General features: G+C 36.3%; 1 pseudogene; it reads right to left on the minus strand.

The window, feature by feature from the left end:
* Positions 1-843: 843 nt before the first annotated feature.
* The window catches only part of LOC100470129, a 40,593-nt pseudogene continuing 20,167 nt past the window's right edge, over positions 844-21,269 (minus strand).

Here is a 21,269-nt window from a genome sequence, read left to right on the forward strand (position 1 = left end):
AATTTCATCTTGCTGAAGAGAGCTGCCATTTTGTATACCACATTGCCTGCTTCCTTGTCATACATGATCCCACCAACGGGAAGGCATTGAAGGTATCTAACCCCCCCCCCTTGCCTGGGAAGGCAAACTAATCTATAGTTTGACAAAATCCAAATATAAGTGAGGTGAGATGACCAAGAGCGAGACTGTTTCCAAAATACAGGAAACTGCTAAAATTGTCCAATCAGATTCTCTCTGGTAGAGAGAACCAGAGACTTGTTAGCTGGAGAAAAGTTGATAAAGATGCAGGGAAGCAATACAGAGGACCATGAGGGCCCATGAGTGTAGTTTTGACTAACCTCTTTGTACTTATTTCTTCATCTGTAAAAAATGGATATGATAACAATATGTCTACTTTATGGATCTATTTTGGTAATTGATGAGATAATACTTGTAAAGCTCTTAGCAGAGTCTGGCATATTGTAAGTGCTCATAAAAATTAAATGCTGCTCACAACACATTATAGTATAATGATTGTTTTAACCGTCTCCACCACTAGGCTCTGAGCTTTCCGAGAGCAGGGACTTGTCTTATTCTTCTCTGTATCCGCAGTTACTAGCATGGCACCCACGCACAGTGCTTAGCACATTTCAGGTCCTTCACTATATGTTCATTAGGTGAGTGAAATAAAGTTTTTCTGCCTCTACCCATCTTCCTCGCTTTTTTCCTCATACCCACCCATCTACCTCATCATATCCGGGGACCCTAGGAAAACCAGTGTATTCAAGTAGCAAACTGAGATTTAGTTCACTTTTATTACTGTTTTGTTTTGCCTTTTTGAGTATTTAATTCACTTTATTTCTCTTATATAAAATGATGTGGTGGCCGCAGTTGGGCCCTCTGCATGGAGGCTCTTGTGTGGGTCTTTGCAAGAAGGTCAGTGAACTCCCGGCCTGATGGAGAGACTTGGTGGACACAGTCTCTTTCCAGAGGTCAGGGGTGAGATAGCTGGAGGTCTTGGAAACAGCATCAAAAGTGGCCTTGTTGGAGCCACCTGGATGGCTCAGTTGGTTAAGCACCCAACTCTTGATTTCAACTCAGGTCATGATCTCAGGGTGGTGAGATCAGGCCCACATTGGGCTCCATGTGGAGCCTGCTTAAGATTCTCTCTCTCCCTCCCTCTCTGCCCCTCCCCCGCTAAAAAAAGAGTAGCCTTGGCAAAGTTACCCAGGGTGGCAGTACAGCTCCTGGCCAAGGTGTAGCAGTCATCAGTACCAGCCATCATCCAGAGCTTCTTGGGCACAGGGACTAAGATGATGCTAGTACCTCTGAGGGCAGGGATGAGGCACATCAGAAAAGAGCCACAGTGGCTGGTCACCTTACATGGGACAGTGTGGGCTTGCCAATCTCATTCCCCAGTAGCCTTGAGGAAGGGAGACAATGGAAAGCTTGGCCAGGATGGTGGCGCCACAGATGGCAGTGGCTATCTTCTTGGGGTATTTAACACCCAGACCAAGGTGTCCATTGTAATCTCCAACAGCAACAAATGCCTTAACCTGGTCTGCTGTCCAGCATGGGTCTGCTTTTGCACAGGCACAATCTTCAAAACCTCATCCTTGAGGGATGCCCCCAGGAAAAAGTCCATGATGACGGATTCCTTGATGGGCAAGGAGAAGAGATAGATCTCCTCCAGGGACTTGATCTTCATGTCCTTGACCAGGTGGCCCAGCTAGGTGATGGGGATTCACTCCTTGCCCTTGGCCCTCCATGTGAGCTCCATGGCCACAACCCTGGCCTAAGATGCCAGTGCCAAAACCACCAGGGCAGCCACCATGGCCTCCCATTTACGGGCCCCAGGGCCCTCCAGGCACTCCCAGCCCTTCTGTAGCACTGGTAGCATCCGCCGTTTGGTGTTTTCTCGAAGATGCTAGTTCATTTTTAGAAGGTATAAGAGTCAACCTGACTTTGCCTTATTTTCTATGCTAAAAATTACATATACTTCAAGTAGCCACAGCCTCTTTTCACAATTAATAGAGTCGAGTCAGAGACTCAAGGTATGGAGGACAAGGTGGGGGTGTAGGAAAGACTTAGTATTATTAAGATAAGAAAAATCACTACCTGTCAGTTAGAGTCCCAGTAAAGATTTAACAAAACACAAAATTTCAGAATGTTGGGAATCGAAAGACCTTTAGAATTTATTTAGTTCAATTTAACTTTGGCTTTTTTTAAAAATTTTTTTATTATGTTAGTCACAATAACTTTGGCTTTATAGATGAGGAAACTGAGATCCAGATAGGAGAAAGAATTTATAAGACACAAGAGAGCTAGGGACTTAATTATGTGACTCCTTTTGCCAATAGTGGTCCTTGCTGAACTGTACCACGCTGCATAACAATATATTTTACGTGTCCATAATATAAACTAATATGTTATATTCAAACTATTATAATTGTAGGACAAAGTGTAAACTCACGGCCTTAGATTTAACTTTATTAGAGGTAAGCAGCTGTCTAGCATATCCTTTGGGAGAGAATAATCCCAGCAGTAATGATGCTCTCTTCATCATTGTCTATAAATGTACTAAATTATTTATTAACGAATGTCACAGATGTCAACCAGAATGGAAAACTAATAGCTTATAGTGCTTTAATTTATTTGATTTACACATATTGTCAGAGACAACCTTTATGGAGGAACATATAATAATTAAGCACTTGTCAGAATGACTAAATGTCACTATAAAATAAACTAGCAATCCAAATCTCTTGGGACAGTTTTGATATGTCACCAGTTCTCCTGGGAAGGGAGGCTTTTGAAAGCGCCATATTTGCAAAATGTAGCCAATGTGGCAGGTTAATAGAATCAATAGATTTCACTTATGGAGCTAAGATTAATGGGCTAGGTGAAAATCCAAGCTAGTTGTAGGAAATAACAAGTAACTGAATTTTAGGAACAATATGGATAAGAATGGATTATTTTAATGAAGGGTCAAAATCCTAGCTAAAGAGATGGCCTAAAAATCCCTTCCTTTCTCTCCTTTCTACTCTGATTTTCCTCTCCTCCCTCCTATTTCCGTTTTCTTTTCTTCTTTCTTTGTCTCTGTTTTTTATAAGAACTCCCAGAATTATCTAATAATTTGTGGTGCTTTATGCACTCTCTGCTGTTTCTTCATTTTATACATCATACAACCAACCCTGCTAGAGGATCATTAATTTTATAGAAGAAAAATGTTTATTTGTAACACTTTTTTTGTCATTTTAACGTTTATATCATATTTTAGCCCACTTGAGAGCTTTGCTCAAGGAGCCTCATTGGTTAATTTTCTTTAGTTCTAGGGCTATTCATAAATTTTCAGAGATATTGATTCTTAGGTGGAACGTCTCAGAGATAAAAAGTCTGGAGCATTCCTGTGGATGATGTCTATCTTTATTAAGATCAAACAATGATGTAATGCTGCTGTGATTCATACCACAATTAATTGTTTTTTGTTTAAATGCATGAGGGTCCAATATCTTACATATAATTTTCGCCTCTTTACTTTTTATGTATAACTAGGTACAAATAAATTAGCAGATGAGTTAAAAGGGATTCTGCTTCTAGCCATGATGGAGTACTTGGCAGTTGTTACTCTCTTTCTACAAACAACTATGAAATTGGACAAATACATGAGGCAATGGTTTTTAAACATGGGACTATAGATATGATAGGATAGTAGTCTTTGAGAGAAGGTAAACATATGAAGTAAATCCCAGGTTTATCTTCTTTTTCTGTGTGCGGTAACTTTTCAAACTATGATTTAGGCAGTCAAATCGAAGTGAAACCCTGTATCTCATTGAGGATGAGAAGATTAAAATAACTGAAATTTGGGGGCACCTGGGTGCTCTGTCATTTAGGCATTCAATTCTTGATTTTAGCTCAGGTCATGATCTCAGGGTCATGGGATCAAGACCTGCATGGGGCTTCATGCTCAGTGAGGGGCTGGCTTACGATTGTCTCTTTTCCTCTCCCTTTGCCCCTCCCCCACTCACTCTCTGTCTCTAAATAAATAAATAAAATCTTTTTAAAAATACCTGAAATTTGTAGAGCATGAAGCAATAGAAGAGAGACTGACATGGGGGTTGCAAGAAGGACAAAGGTCTCAATGGGTGGCTTCTAAATATCCCTGGTCAATGCTGGGCTGCCTGTGTACATCACAGGGCTTCATGAGACGTATCAGAGAACTCCCTGTGGGTTCACAATTGTGGGGCTGTGGATAAATGGGGATATTAGAGGTTGTGGGTTCTGAGACACATTGAGGTTAAATTCAGTCATGGTGAAATAACCTCATTGAGAACCTCAGGCTTTCAGCTGAGATTGAGGAAAGGCCATACTTTAAAAATAAGTCCTTAATTATAGTAAAAGATGTGTTAGAAAAATGTCCTTAAGACTAAAGATAAAACTGAAACAGACCTACCATAATGAGGAATAAATCCAAGTCAAATCCAAGATAAAGAGGTTGCATTAATAATTTATTTCCCTGTCAGAAAATCTAATACCTATTTAAATAAGCCAACACAATCTAAGCTCACAGCAACATATTATTTCTAATACCTGGTATATAATATCAACTTAGTAGACATACAAAAAAGCAAGATAATAATAATAATAATAAATCTCAGGAAAGACATCAGTCAGTAGAAACCGATCCTATCAGGATTCTAGAAGCTACAATTAGCAGAAAATAACTGCAGTACCTTTCATAAATATGTTCAAATATTTAAAAAGAAAAAAGAACATAATGAGTGAGCAGATACAGTACATCACATTAGAAATGGAAATAACCAAATGGAAATTCAAAAACAGTGCAGTATCTGAAAACCGACATCTATAATTTACTTAATATAAAATATTGAATGTTTTCCTACTAAGATCGTGATCAGTAAAAGGATATTTATGATATCTTCTAGTGTACTGATATTCTAGCCATTTTAATAAGAAAAGTAAAAGAAATAGAAGTCATAAAGATTGGGAAGGAAGAAGTAAAATTATCCTTTTAACCAGATGTCATGATCATTTACGTAGAAAATCCTAAGGAATAGACATTAAAAGTCTACCAGAATAAGTCAATTTTAAGAGGTCAAAGATACAATAGTAATCAATAAAAATTAAATGTATTTCTACATTTGAAACAATTAGCATTTAAAATTTAAAAAGTCTATGTCACTTACAACAGCATCTAAAAACATGAAATACATGATAATCCTAGGAAAAGATACACAAGATGTATCTAGAAACAGAAACTACAAAAGTTCTGAGGGAACTTTAAAAAGACGTAAATGTAAAAAAGATATCAATATACCATGCTCCAATCAAAGATTTCATATTGTTAAAATATAAATTATTCCAAAATGAAATGTCCCCCCAACAAAATTTCAGGACATTTGTTTAAGAAATTGACAAATTCGGGGCGCCTGGGTGGCATAGCGGTTAAGCGTCTGCCTTCGGCTCAGGGCGTGATCCCAGCGTTATGGGATCGAGCCCCACATCAGGCTCCTCTGCTATGAGCCTGCTTCTTCCTCTCCCACTCCCCCTGCTTGTGTTCCCTCTCTCGCTGGCTGTCTCTATCTCTGTCGAATAAATAAATAAAATCTTTAAAAAAAAAAAAATTGACAAATTCATTTTCATTCTAAAATATATATGGAAATTCAAAATGTATATAATTCCTGTACTTATTTATGAGACTATAGAAATGTAGACAGTAGTATTGCCATTAGTATAGACAAATATATCATGAGAAAAAGAAAAATAGACTTTACATATATGATCAGTTGATTTCTATTTACTTAAATTGGCATGTTTAATTACATTTGATGTTTTAAAAAAACATCATAAAAATAATCATTTCGGCAAAATTTAACAAAATTTAATCTCTTGAATAAAGAAACAAAATTTAAGCTTTAGAATAAGGCTACTCTCACATAACTTTCCATTTCCCTCCTTCCTAACATTATTTTTCAAAATGCAGTTCCTTTTCAAATCTCCAAAGGAAATAAAACATTGTAAGAAGTATCTAAGTACCTATGTCAAATCCCATCTTACAGAATAGATATTGTAAAGTTACTGCTATATGGAAAAATAACATAAGTTGTGGCACTACACATACAATTTTTTAAACCAAATATCAGCTTGAGATTCAAGTCAAGTCAAAACACTATACGGCTGATAAATTCCATCATTAGGAGAAGAAAACTCAGTTTGGGTCACTCTCTGATATAAAATTCCAAAACAAAACTTTTCAGGCATAGAATAGTTCTGCATGGGAGGTAGCTTCAGGAATGAGTCTCTAACACGACATCTAAAATTTAATGTCTACTCCCCAAAAGAAAGTAAGGGAGAGAAAGAGAGAGAGTGAGATTGTATGCAAGAATCCCGTTGTGATGACAAGTCCTGTCAAACATCACTACCCAGTGCCAGATACAGTCATCCAAAGTGGGCATATTTTCCCCTCATTAGCATATGTCTCATACCTACCACCAGACAGAGTTGGCAGGCTTATTGTTAGATGCTTCATGCAGCTCCTGCCAGGTCCAGTGCTAGAGCAGATATATGTATATATAAAATAAAGAATACAAAGTTACTCTCTCTACTCCACACGTAACTTTTTGCTTGAGAATTGAAATGAGGGAATCCCTGTCTATGATTTGTACTTATTATTTTATTTAAACTTTAAGGGAGTTCTAACTCAGAGTGAATTCTTAGAGATCATATATCTTGAGTCAGAAACAGGCCTTCTTCAAGGAAAAACTGAGGGAAAATAATAACTGGAGTTAGAGTTCTCTGACCAAGTACTTTGCCAATTTCAGGACACTAAATGCAGCTGAGATGTTGGTTAATTAAATTCTAACACCTCATGGCCTTTGAGAAAATGAAGCTCGGCCTGGTAAAGCAATTATAAGAATCAGCCAAGAACAAAATGCAGATCTTAAGATCTGGGCGATATTCAACCTGTGTGGTTGAGTGATTTCTTGCAGGTCATCTCCATTCTGCTATGGAGCCCGTCCAGTGAGGTTTTATTTTCATCCTGGTAATTTTCAGGTCTATAATTTCCATTTATTTCCTTTTTTCTTTCTTTCTTCCTTTTTCTTTCTTTCTTTCTATCTTTCTTTCTTTCTTTTTCTTTCTTTCTTTTCTTTCTTTCTTCTTTCTTTTTTCTTCTTTCTTTCTTTTACAAATTCTATTTATTTGCTGAGATTTTCAATTTTTTAATTTGTTGCAAGGCAATTTTTAACTGATTTTGAAGCATTTCAATGATGGCTGCTTCAACATCCGTGTTAGATAATTCCAACATCTGATTCAGATTGATGTTAGCATCTGTTGATTGTCTTCTCTCATTCAAGTTGTGATTTGCTTACTGGAAAGGTTGGATATTATACTATGAGATTCTGGATACGTGAGGAATAAAAAATACATATGTCAAAAGTAGCTTGTACGTGAAGGTTTATAGGTGCTTTATTCTTAATAGTCCAAAGGTTAACATCACAAGATGTTTCCCATCAGGATAAAGGATAATCAAACTTGGTATATTCATATGATGGAAAAATAAGTAGCAATAAATATAAGTGAATTACAGATACATCTGCAATATGAATTCATCTCAAAAATATCACATTGAGTGAAAGAAGGCACAGAAGAGTACATACTATATGTTTCCATTTATATAAAGTTCCAGAACAAGATAAACTAGTATATGGCAATAGAAATCAGAGACATGGTTGACTATGAGGTGGAGAGTTGACTAAAATGGGCACAAAGGATCTTTCTGGAGTGATGAAAATGTTCTAAATTTTTATGGCTATGCTAGTTGCTTGGCTATACACATTTGCCAAAATTCACTGATTTGTACACCTAAGTTCTATGCATTTCATTGCAGGTACATTTCCCTCAATTAAAAGCTACAAAAATGAATAAAAATAAATAAATAACTGATGTACTGGGAAAATAATTTTATTTTTTTAAAAATCTAAGGCAAAAGAATACTTTGTCATTCATCAAAGCATACTGTCAGGAATCAATTCCTCCTTTTCTGCCCTCTCCCTGCTCATGTGCATGCCCTCTCTCTAAAATAAATAAATAAATCTTAAAAAATAATAAAATGGAAACATCATGGGCAGCATTCCACAATACAATTGTAATAGTCATTTAGAGTAATAAAACCTATGTAAAGACCATCACTATTATAAATCCAGATATTAGAGATATTATTGCTGTCATAATTACAGAATTAAGAAGTAAAGGGTATGTTGAATTATCTGAAGAAAATCATTCTTGTGCAAATAACAGCTGTTCAAATTTCTCAGTTGCTAAAATCCTTAAGCCATAGCTCACCAGTCTTTATATGAATATACTTATTGTTTTGATGATTATATTTTCATCATAGCTGACAATTTATTTCATTTACAAAGATCAAGCACACAGATGATCACAAATAACATTTATATTGCAGAGGAAGCCAAGAAATATTTAATTTAACTTTAAAACAGGCCACTAAAGAAGAGGTAAGATTTTGATCCTCAAGCTGTCTTCATAAAGAGCTGCAAAGGAAAGGTGTAACCAGAATCTCCCAGTAAACCTGTTTTGCACAAATCTTGTGGGCCTCCTAGGCTTATGAAATATGTTACCCGTCCTTGTGCAAAAAAAAAAAATATTTGTACTCCCTTGAATTGTGTCAAATGTACTGTATACTTATAATGTACCATTTAATATAGAAAGTTTCAACAGAGCCAAGCAGGTACTTGGAGATTGGATAACCTTCATAAGAGCAAATCTCTTTTCTGAAGCTAGTCCACATTCCAGTGATAGTTCTACTTCCTCTGGATAGAGAATTTAGTCTTAGAACCAGAGAAATAAATAATGAAAGAATAAAAGAATCGTTTATTATTGGAGTTTAATGCCCTCAATACTCTCAATCTGCTACATAATCACCAGAGAGGACCACTGCAAGCTCCAATAGGAGAAAGATTGGTGTTGAAGAAAAATTGTCCATTCTGCATAGCTGGTTTGGAGAAGAAAAAACAACATTCTTCTGCATCATCTACCAATGCTGCCACAAAAGCATTTATTTTTTTTTTTTAAAGATTTATTTATTTGAGAGAGAGAGAGTTGGGGGAGGGGCAGACGGAGGAGAGAGAGAATCCCAAGCAGACTCTACTCAGCATGGAACTGACTCGGGGCTAGATTTCATGACCCTATCATGACCTGAGCCCACATCAAGAGTCGGTCACTCAACTGACTGACCCCCCCCAAGTGCCCCCAAAAGCATTTATTTTAATACACTCACTAGTCTTTGTATAAAATTGCTAATGCCAAAGCTTTTAACAAATATATATTAATGCATACTCATATGTACATGCATGCACAAGCACATAGGTAAGCAAGCAAACAACTGAATAATTAAGTGGTTTGTATTTAGTAGACCATTTTGGTTGTCACATATAGGAGCTATGTCCCTATTTTCATTTTTGTTTTAGCAAAAGAATATGTTTGAGGCCTTCCCTAGAAAGTACAGACACTGACATTGTCAATGTTAGTTCTGTCTATGTTGGAACTGTACCCAACTAAGACCTCCAAAATGAGGAAAGCCAATATAATAATGCCTTTCAGTCAGTGCATCGTATCATCCTGATTTCTTAGTATCACTTTTCATTATCTGTTTTCTCATGTTTATGTATTATGTGCCATTTACAATAGGGCAGACATTTCTATTTTTCACTATGATGCTGTACTTAACAGATTGCTGGCACATAAACACTCATTAAACATTTGTGAGAGGGAAGGGTTGACAGTGCTCAGTCAGCTCTCAAGAGGAATGTGGATGAGGAGAAAGATATCTGTAACTGTGAAATAGAGCCCTTAGCCACCTATAATTTCCTAAATCTAATTTATTTATATTATTATAATAAACAACCTACTTTTCTTACTTATTAACTATGGGTTGGGCTTGGCCATCTTTGAAGATTTCTCAGTCCAGCTTCTAGAAATAACTTCTTACAAATCAAGAAATGTATATATCCTCAGAAACTTCTAAACAACACCTTCATTGACTGGCAGTAGGGGATCCAAGTATAAGAACTTAGCTATTTTGGTTCTCCTTAAAAATTCACAAAACATAAGCCTTTCTCTTTTCAGGGGATGGGGAAGAAGGGCATGGGTTTCAACTTAATTCTATATTATATAAAAATTAAGGTATTGATATACTTCTTAGGATAGTGCTTTTAGAGTTCAACACAGTGCCTGGCACATAGTAGATTCTCATCAATATCTTTGTTCTGATGAATACAACTACATATACATTCGTTAGTATATGCACTGGTAATGGGAAACTTGTTGAGTATCCATGCCCCTTGAAAATATCATGGGGGATATATTAGGGATGCTATATAATTTTAAAATTGATTGCAAAATTCCAATCAAAGCAAAAATGAGAACCTAATGTCCAGCAAGAAGGAATTTTCAAGCGAAGTATAATATAACCCATAATGGAAAACTGCATAACTTAAAATAAAATTTAACATTAACTCCATGTTTATTTTCTTTAAAACTTATTGATATGTTGTAAAATCAATGAGAAAAATATGAAAATACCATATAAACCATGGGAAAAATTTTAATCTTAGAATGGTAAGGCTTTTGTAAAGATGACATAAAATTCAGAAGCATTAAATCTATTACATAAAATTCAATGGTCTTTATTTTCCATGGAAAAGCCCAACATAAGCATTTTGAAAACATAAAGGAAACTGGGGGAAATACTTGTAAATTTTTTTAGAGACAAGGGATAATTTCTCTATCATGTAAAGAACTTCCTATCAACAAGATATAAACAACCTGTAAGAGAAAGGACAAAAATATGCTAAGCTTAAGGAAGTTTGGGGCGCCTGGGTGGCTTAGTCCTTAAGCATCTGCCTTCCGCTCAGGGTGTGATCCGGGAGTTCTGGGATCGAACCCCACATCAGGCTTCTCTGCTGGGAGCCTGCTTCTTCCTCTCCCACTCCCCCTGCTTGTGTTCCCTCTCTCCCTGTCGAATAAATAAAATAAAGTCTTTAAAAAAAAAAGCATAAGGAAGATAACATACATTTGAAAATAAACATTTTTTTATTATAGTAAGAAAAATGCAAAGAAGAACTACACTGAGATGCAATTTTTTAGTTTGACAAAAATGAAAAAAGTTTTAAAACACACTAATGTATTAGTGACAGTGTGGAGGAACAGAAATTCTCCAAAGATCATTGAAATCATATAAATTGTTAAACATTGGTGGAAAACAATAGAATTTATCAAGATGATAAATATACCTGCCATTTAACCCAACAACTTTGTTTGTAAAGAATTTATTCTTCAGATATTTTCAGCCAAGTAAGAAATTACATATGTACAATATTTTATATTGCAGCATTGATTGTAATAATAAAAGAATAGAAGCAATATAAATATGTATTAATACAGGACACTTAAATGAATTATGGTACGTATATCCATACAATGATAATCAATGCGGCCATTACAATGATTGAGGAAGTTCTTCATAAACTGATTGTACAACTCTCTAAGATATATTGTTGGGTGAAAAAAAAATCAAGGCACAGGACAATACATACAGTATTCTCCCTTCGTATATAAGTGTATTAGGAGAAGAATACACGTATGTATGCACAGAATATCACTGGAGTAATATAAGATATTCATAACATTGGTTGTCTCTAAGGAAAATGATATTTGTAGCCTAGAAAAGAGATTGGAATTTTAAACCGTATGAATTCATTATATTTAATAATACGTAAATAAAACTTAGCTTCAGAAAAAGTTTACACAGGATTATGTGAGGTGTAATTCCAATTTTTAACAAACAAATGAATAACATGAGTCAGCTAACTCTGTACACTGAGAAGGCCTAGAAGTGATGCCAATAGCAAAGAACATACTCAGTGTCCATATTTTGGTTTCTAAATACGATCCTCCAGTAAAAGAAACCAGGGATGCTTGGAAAAAATGGCTGATTCTGGTACTGGGCCAGAGAAGATAAAAGATGAATGTAGATCACCTTGCAGTAACACAAGTGCCCCAAAAATTGAAAGAATAGACATGTTAAAGGAGCACAGGATCCAACCTAAAAGAGCACCCTGTGACCAAAACTGGAACAATTTGAGCAATGAAATGAATAATGTAATATTGGAATATAAAGCAAAATATAAAATAAATATCCATGAATCTGTGCTGACATAAACAAATGATTGAATACATAAGTAAATGGAGAAGAGATGAATCTTCCTTACAAAATAATTCCAAAATAATATATAGAGATAATCTCTTCTCCAGGAGTGGAGCTTAATCCCACCTGGCCCCAAGGATGAACTAGGCTTAGTGACTCTTCTAAATAGAATAGGGTAAAGAGGAAGTAACTTTCTAGTGGAGAAACCTAGCAGACACTACCTTAACCAAGTCATCAAAATTGACATCATCAGTGATGTCAAGTAGATATGTACTCCCTGATGTCATGTGATGAGAAGAACACTTTATATCTTTGGTGTTTTTCTACAAATCCTTAACCAAGACCAATCATGAGAAAACTGTCAGACGAATACAGATTAGGGGACATTCAACTAGGTAGTACCAATCCTCAACACTGAAGGTCATTTAAGCAAGGAAAGACAAACTCACAGACTAGAGGAGGCTGGGAAACATGCATGCAGTGTGGTACCTGGATTGGATCCTAGAACATAAAGTGGACATTAATAGAATATCTGGTAAAATCCAAATAAATCTGGAGTTCAGTTAATAGTAATGCACCAGTTTTGGTCATCTCAACTGGAAAAGAGGGCTCAGAGTCTTCAGTCTATGTATTTCAGTAGATTATTTTCTAGCCATAGTTGTGCCTGGATAGAAGAAGGAAAAAGACTCCAATATCAGCCTTTTCTTCTCATTGCCTTCTTTTCTCCACTGTTTTTACCAATTCTTCCATAGTGGTCTCCATAACTCATTTCTCAGATAAAGTGATATGAGGGATAAGGATAGCATTGTTCAGAGTGGGCAGTGCAGGCTCTCTGATTGAGAAATGAATGGAGGAAGGAAAGGCCCTCATCAAATGTAGTGAAAATGGGGTAGCTTCTTCACCATTAGTTCCTCCCCTGAAACACCTACTCATCGATGGGTAGGCATACATATATAGATTAATTAACGAATGAGAAAACTGGAAAATGGCCAACGTTTACTTACGAGAAGCACATCACATCCATAACTATTTCTGTAGAAACCATACAGGTAAAGGGAGTAACAATATACTTTAAAAAATAGATAAATAAAAAGCCCAAACAGAAAGCCATGAGAAGTTTATATTTTAAGAAATTTAATTCTCTTAAAAGAGAATTAGTAAATCACTGAAAATTCTACATTGGGTTCATGTTATGTGTAGAGAGCAATCTTGAGTGCTCCCAATCCGCTATTAAAGATAAACCTAATGCGATTTTCATTTGAGGCTTAGCTGTGCTATGCTTGAAATACAATACTTTCCTCAACTGTTAGTATTCCATCTATGAAAAAGCAAATTAAAATACCTCAATCTTCTGGTACCTTTTATATAACCTTTTCCTTGCATTATTTGTTGTCTTTAAAAGCATAATTGCAGCCGGCTTAACATAGCCAAACTGTACATGAAACTTTTCTAATATGTTTGCTTACCTCAAATAATTTGGTCTTATTAGTGACTATAACCATAATGCAGCTATAAACATTTGTATGAATGGTATTTGTACTTCCAGTAAATTGGTCTCATGCACATATGCAGTCAATACATTTCCATTTTTTTTTGCATAAAAGATATCTTAAAAGGCAATTTTTCCCCCTTCTTTCTCTCAGGATTAATGCTCTGAAATTCAGTTGTGGTTGGTGAGATGGCAACTAACACAGATTGCTTTTTTTCTCCTCTGAAAACAAACTTTCAAGTGGCCTCAGAACAACAGAGAAGTGAGTTAATGGATATAAGAAACAGAAAAAAGGAGGAAAAAAAAATCTCTGACAGCTGACAACTGTTAGCTGCCGGCCGCCAAAAGCTAGCTTGTAGTGTTGCTTCCTGAACATAAACCAGTTCACAGAATATTACCATCAAAAAAGGTTATTTTATGACCTTGATGGAACAAGACAAAAATAAGGACAAGATGCAACCACATTCTCCTCTCGAAGCTAATGTGAGTGACTAATGCTTCTTTACCAGCCCTGCTTTATCCCTCCTCTCTTCTGAATTAAAATCATTTAATGTACTGAGTAAGCCAATAGCCTCCATTCTCTTTATTTTTTTCTAGAGTTGAAGTATAGTTGACATGCAATGTTATATTCATTTTAGGTGTACAGCATTGTGATTCAACAATTCTGTATATAAAGCTATGTTCACTGTGATAAGAGCAGTTACCATCTGTCACCATACAACATTATTACAATTTACAATGGGGACTTATATTCCCCATGACTTATTTATTTTATAACTGGAAGTTTGTACCACTTAATCCCCTTCATCTATTTGGCCTCAAACCACTCCTCTCCCACCTTTGGCAACCACCACTTTGTTCTCTGGATTTATGATTCTGTTTGGTTTTTGTTGTTTGTTTGTTTATTTGTTTTGCTTTTTAGATTCCACGTACAAGTGAAATCATATGCAGTTTGTCTTTCTCTGACTGACTTACTTCACTTAGCATAATACTGTCTAGGTCCACACATGTTGTCACCATGTCAAGATCTCATTCTTTTTATAGCTTAGTAGTATTCCATTGTACATCTTCTTTATCCATTCATCTATCAGTGGACACTTAGTTTGCTTCAATATCTTGGCTATTGTAAATAATGCTGCAATAAAATAGGGATGGATATATCTTTTCAAATGAGTGTTTTGTTTCCTTTGGGTAAATACTCGGTAGTGGAATTACTGGTTTGTATGGCATTTCTGTTAACTTTCTGAGGAACCTCCATACTGTTTTCTACAATGGCTACACCAATTTACATTTCCACCAACAGTGCAAGAGGGTTCCCTGTGCTCCACATCCTCACCAACACTTCTTATTTCTTGTCTATTTGATATTAGCTATTCCGAGAGTGTAAGGTGATATCTCGTTGTGGTTTGATTTGCATTTCCCTAATAATTAGTGATTCATGTGTCTGCTGGCCATCTGTATGTCTTCTTTGGAAAAATGACTATACGGGTCCTCTGCCCATTTTTAAATCAGATTATTTGGTTTTTGGTGTTGAGTTGTAAAAGTTCTTAATATATTTTGAATATTAATCCCTTATTGGATATATCATTTGCAAATATCTTCTTCCACTCAGTAGGTTGCTTTGTTGTTTTGTTGTACAAAAGCTTTCTATTTTGATGTGTTCCAATAGTTTATGTTTGCTTTTGCTTGGTTGAGGAGACATATCCAGAAAAATGTTGCTAAGGCTGATGTCCATGAGATAGCTGCCTATATTTTCTGTAAGGAGTTTTATGGTTTCAGGTCTTACATTTAGGTGTTTCATCCATTTTGAGTTTATTTTTGTGTGTGGTGTAAGAAAGGAGCCTCCACTTTCCGACCGTTCAATCAAAAACAGACTAGTATAAACCCAAACCCCATCCATGACCATTCTGATTCCATCTCACGGAGATTATTTTCCTCATAGGATAGTTTTCCTTGCTGTAGCAAGTTAATAAACCTACACTTGTTTGACTGCAGATGTGTTCTTGGTGGTCTTTGGGCACCAGACTTTAACAAAACAAGTAAAAACTATGGAAATATTCTTGGTGGATAAACGGTCTTGTTACCGTGGTTGTTTGACAGGGGTGGGGTGAGTTGAAAGGTGCCATGTATGTGTGTATTGTCCTTGGTGGGAGGAAGAATGGAAGAAAGTTACTGAAAGGAGCTAGATTAGAGGTTGTGACTGAAGTTTATGACCAGATTGTTTTGCTAATGATGTCCACTGACGCTCCAGCTTAGATCTTGAGGCACTTGAACTGAGGAAAACTTTGGTTTTCAGGCCAGGCGTAACTACTGAGGATTTCTTCTTTGTACTAGTGCAAAATGAAAAAAAGTGAAAAAGAGAGGCCAGGTTCCCAGTGCTTGCAAATCGTCTCCATTCAGTTGGGAAATACGAACCATTGGTGTCACCCAATAATCCAGTAGGTTATTCCAGAAGAGCTTCTTCAGTGGAAGTTCGAGTGCATGGAAAACATGTGTAATGGGCTGTAATACATCCCCCTAATACTCTCCAGTGATTTTCCTTCATCAAATCCATTGAGTTGATTCATGAAACCTATGATCATACATAACTGCCTCAATCTTCCTTGAGAGGACAAGGACAGCCTCATTTCCATCTTCATGGAGCCATTCCTCCCAAATTAACCATTGTTCTTTTGTGGACACCCTTTGTACCTCTAATGGTCAGTATAGATTTTGCCCCCCAGAAGGCATTGAAAAGGATGAGAACAGTGTGCTTAATTAGTTTATTCCAGTGTGACAGTGTATTGGAAGCTGAAAATTCACTCCCTACTCTAATTATGTCCAGCCCCACTGTCTTATAAAGGTTATCAGGTGGTTCTGCAGTAATATAAAGTGACAATATTAACATGCTCTAATAATAAAATACAACAACATCAAGATGTCCCGAGGTTGAATATAAACTCATCTCATTATTAAATTTCTGGGAAAATTTAAATTCAAATATAATGCTCTGTGGTTAAGTGCACAGACTCTGAACCAAATCACCTGACTTCAAATCTCAGTTCTTACACTTACGTGGTTTGTGATCCTGGAAAAGTTCACTAACCTCCTTCTACCTTGGTTTTTTCATCTGAGAAATGGGAATATGATAAGACTTACAGAGTTGTGAAAATGAAATAAATTAATATTTATAAAGCTTTTAGAAATATCTCTGGCAGATAAGTTTTATAAAAATTATTGTTTACCACTGTACTTGTAGTGTAAAGATTACATTGAAGTCAAACAATCACCCCTACATCTCTCAATTTCCTGTTCTGCTCGGTATCAGCTAACGTGTTCTCCATTTTCAGGTGCTTAAGGAAATCCATTCATTGTTTATCCATTCAGTGGCTATCCATCCAAGATATTTTTATTAGAAAAGCTGTTGCTTCTAGCTTAAAGGGTTAACGTTATCTCTGAAGTTAACTCATTCCAACCCAGTCTCTGATATACCTCATCTTTGTTATCAGTTTTATTGAGCTATAATTTACAAACAATAAAACTCACCAATTTTCAGTGTATAATTTGAAGAGTTCCAAGAATTGTTTATAGTCTTGTAATCACTACTACAACCATGAAATAGACATTTCCGTCCCCCAAAAAAGTGCCTTTGTGCCCCTTTTTTGTCATTATCTTCTGCTCAGCCCCTGGCTCCTTGAAGCTGCCAATCTTCTTTGTATTGCTATAGCATTGCCTATTCTAGAATTTTACATGAATGGAATCACGCCTCATATAGTTTTCTCTCTGGCTTCTTTCACTTAGCAAAATGCTTTTGAGATCCATCCGTTTTCTTGCATGTCTCAGTAGTTCATTTATTTTTATTAAGTAGTGTTTCATCATATGGATATACCAATCTTTTAAACTTCATTTTTAAAAAAGGAAAATGATAGATTTTTTTTTTCAGGAAGTTGGGATAAAAGGACAAAGATACTCAAAAATCCTGTGTGGCAGTTCTGAGAGCTGAGGAGATCAATATTTGTCATACCCATAAACCTTTGGTAAAGATAAATATCTTGTCCATAATGTCTGCATTTTTACCTGTGTTGAAATATACCCTGATCTTGTACTGTATGCCCATCTTCTACTACTTATTCAAAAGCCTCTGCCTTGACTCCTCACTGAACCAGCTACAGGTGCCTCCAAATATCCTTGTTTCTACAGATGCAGTTCTCTCTGTCAGGAATTGCTTTCCCTTCATTGTCAATCTATCAAATCCCTTCCTATTTATCCTTTATAGCTCAACCGAGATATCACCTTCCCTGTTGTGTCTTTCCTGATCTCTCCAACTAGAACTAATTACTTCTTTCTTGGTGTCCCCAAAGCATCATGTTTATAACTCCACTATATCACTCATTCAATGGTGATTTATAAACAAATTCAAATATGTCTCTATTAGGGAAAAGATAGTGTCGTTCAACTTTGTTTCCCCAATGGTAAGTTTAATGCTCAACACCAATGTAGACATTCAATAAATGTTTGTTTGATGAAAGCAAATGAATAAATGAATGCATTAAAAGTACCCTCCTGTTGATACACGTCCACCATAGGTAATGTAAGTATGTGAACACAACTCACTGTTTTAAATTGCGGAAATCTACTTCTTTGTCCCCCATCAGGTTTTGAAACAGGGAACAGGAAAATCTGTTAATGCTCTGATAAATCTTGCTGAATTTTAAGGAAACAACTGCTATCCACTGAAAAGTGCACTTAATTATTCATTCCCAGTGCATAGGGGTTACAGTGACATGACTAGCAACAAGCTCCTGGCCCTTCAGACGGAAAGGATGCATTCGTAATTAAACCGTGACCCATGCTGTCTCCTGCTGCCAGATTTCCTTGAGGAGTCACTGGAGATGAAATTCTAATTATGACATTTGAAGAAATAAAATTCTCCAGGGAACTCAGCCTCCAAAGACAGACTGTATGTCGACAGCTGTTGTGGAAATTACTTATTTTAACCTTTGCCATAAAAATTGTAAAACCGATCCAGCTCCTTCTCTGTGGCAGACATTTTGGGAGATGGATTTGTAGGTGTGTTTTGGGGATTAGCCTAGAGCCAAGACAGCATCATTTTGCAACAGAAGTTCCATTAAAGTTTCTTAAATTTCAGTGAACTTCTGTTCAGGAAGTCCTTTTAAATTCTGATGAGCTGACATTTGAATGTTTCTGTAGCAGATGGCTATCAGCTAAGAGAAATGCACAATATTTTATTCTCACTAGCTGAAACCAAATTTGAAGGATATGAAAGATTTTTTTCTAATTAAAACCCTTAGAAGCTTGGGTCATAGATTTTATACACTTAAAAAAATGAAAATTCAAACTGCCTTGGACTGAAACTCAAGTTCCCAGGAGTAAGGTTTTTTGTTTTAAAACATACAAATGGAAGCATGGTTCTCCAGGATACCTGTACTGTAGCCATTTAGAACAACATATTTAAAAATCACTGCACTTAATCAAATACTATTTATTAAAGTCTACATAACTAAGAGTTGATTTATCCATCAATTACTCTTCTAGAAATCTCTATTCAAGGATCTCTTCTTTAGCAGATAGCTAGTCTGTGCTCAATAGGAGATTTAGAAGAACGGTTCAGGGTTTCTGACCTGCAGGAATTTCACTACCCTAGTGGAAAGATAAAGTCAATACACACAGAGAATCACATATAGTTAGAAAAGAAACACTAGAATGAAAAATACTTTGTCAGATATCAGTGTTTACAGATGATGACTCAGTTTGAAGAGTTTAAGTGCTTTACCCAAAGATACACATCTCATTATTAGCAAAGTTTAAGATGTGCTTCTATCAGTTTATTTTTTCCATCGTATTAGAATGATTTATATATTCTAGTGGTTTTGCTTTTCTGATTGGGCACTGATAGAGAATCCAGGTTTTTATAACATCATAGCCCACACTCTTTCTAAAAATGCTTTCCTCTGTTTTATTGGTCTTTTACCATAATAATAAGAGGCCTGGCTTGGATAAACTAAAGACCTTAAAATTCTCCTTTTCAAAATGACCTTCTCACCAAAATAGAGAGCCAAGATGCCTCATAAGCCTCTGCCTCACTCAACTGTGTCATCATCAACCACTAGTAAATAACTCCAGACAAGTAAAGTGCTAGCTGTTTCAAAGCTTGATGAATAGCTTTATAGGCCCCTTCTCACAGCTGTCATTGTTCTGACAGCTTGATTGAATACAATTCTTGCACCATACCAAGGGGAGCTGCCCACAAAGGGCACCACATGTTTCTAAGTGCTTCTGGTCGCATGTTTCCAGGACAACACTGCAGTACAAAACCAGCAACCTGTTACTCTAAGGGGAAAGCAAACTCTGATCTAGAACCTAACTCACATCTTCTGTAAAAGATTCATAGATCAAAATTCATCTCTTCATATGGCACGCACATATACCCCTATGGAATTAGATAATGTTCATCTTCTAAAATCTAATCACACCAAATGTTTGTTAAGCAACGTTTGAATTCATTTCAGTTAAGCAATTAAACATTTAAGAAGGGGAGGAGGCATTAAACAACAGCTTCCTCTCAGTTCAAAAGGTTACCTGTCAATCTTGTCTCGTTTCTCTTTGCATCTGTGTTAGTTCTCCATAGCTCAGTCTACTTACTGGTGCCCCCACTTGCCTGTGAACTCTCTCCTGTTGCAGTTTCTGTGCTAACCTTGTCATATTCGAGAAGTAGATCAGCATCCTCAATCTCTCATCCTCGCCTTCCTGGTCTGGTCTGTTGTGGCTTGGATCTAACGCCCACTGAGAGTCAGAATCCAATGTGCCAGCTCAGGTTGCTGGCTTATCACATTACTTTTTAAAATAGCTTCAGTAATAATGAAATTTGGGATTAATCTCCCAACAGCAATTTCTGAGATCTTTTTCACCCTCTAAGTCAAAACTCCCTCCTTTTCCTTTTGTTGCATTCATTACAAGGCTTAAGTTATATTCTAGTCCTTCCTTCTAATTTCTAGTTAAATTCTTTAAGCTCAGTAACTTCCAGCCAAGTCCTGCCTCATACTCTAGGACTGTATGTTCTTCCTTGCCAGACAAATGCCTTTCCAACACACTCTCCAATCCAGCAGCCCAAATTGCATCATGGTGAGTATGGACTCATGGACATCAATGTCTTAAGTCTCAAGTACTCATTCCACCTTCCTCCCTTGCTATAGTGCTTTCTCCCACCACCATCAAAGGTGCTAGATTTATGCCTGGAAATTTTATGACACGTTAGAGACCCATAATCAGCTAACCAGTTCCTCTAGTCATTATTCTTGTGCTGTTATGCACTTGTGTTTTGAATTGATTCAATCCATGACTTCACTCTAAAACTTAATAATTGATCTACTTTTAAGACATGTGCAGCAGGTGGATATGTAAGAAATAGACAATTTTGAGGTGGATGTAATCCATACCACAATTCAGTAATATATTCCCTTTATTGAGCATCTATGCACAGTCCTAGGATGCATATCTGATAGAGAAGACACTCGTACAGCCTATAAACATACAAAATCCATATTTCCCAGGCTGTAG

The sequence above is a fragment of the Ailuropoda melanoleuca genome, chromosome 7 (assembly GCF_002007445.2).
Source record: "Ailuropoda melanoleuca isolate Jingjing chromosome 7, ASM200744v2, whole genome shotgun sequence".
Classification (NCBI taxonomy): Eukaryota; Metazoa; Chordata; class Mammalia; order Carnivora; family Ursidae; genus Ailuropoda; species Ailuropoda melanoleuca.